Source organism: Opisthorchis viverrini (assembly GCF_000715545.1).
Source record: "Opisthorchis viverrini unplaced genomic scaffold opera_v5_19, whole genome shotgun sequence".
Taxonomy (NCBI): Eukaryota; Metazoa; Platyhelminthes; class Trematoda; order Opisthorchiida; family Opisthorchiidae; genus Opisthorchis; species Opisthorchis viverrini.
Window position 1 is genome coordinate 2,921,977 of NW_008751675.1, and position 731 is coordinate 2,922,707.

Sequence of the window (731 nt, forward strand, 5' to 3'; positions counted from 1 at the left end):
TGACTTCAGATATGAAATGTGTGCTATTCAGGATCCATTTCTTGTCAGGCCTTGGTGTTGGGACCAATACCCGTCTCATTGGCCGCTTAAGTAACCCACTGGGTATCCGCTGCCCTGAAGTCAAGTTGTGCTGCTCTTCGGTGAACAGTGCTCTCACTCTCCGAGACGTCGGTAAAACTATACCAGCATATACTGCTTTTGGATGTGCTGAGCAGTTTGAGACTGCACCACTATCTGTTGATCTCAGTTAAACAGTGGTTTTGAATTTCCCACCACTCTTGTGTGTCATGCAGTCAAGGAAGTGTAGTTTGCTCGATGTGGACTCTAGCCCCATGCTAATCTTAATGTGATATTGAAAGAAGCTGTCAACTTTATCCCTCTTCATCACGACAAACTTGTCATCTAGGTAACGCCAAAAAACCCTTGTGGACACTCGAATCCGTTTGAAGCTTTCTATTCAATGTCTTCCATGTACATGTTGGCCAGGAAATTAGTGATCCCATCGCTAGACTTTGCTCTTGAGAGTATATCATTGAGTCAATAACAAAATGACTGTGGTTTAGGCACACTTTTATGCCTTCAACAGTCTCGTCGACGGAGAGTTGTGTTCGTTCTTGCAGCGTTGTGTCTACCAGAAAAGCCTTCTCGCTACTTCCACAGCGTCCGCTTCAGGGACATTCGTATACATCGAGTTGACATCAAGGCTAACGACCATTTCGTCTAGCTTCAAC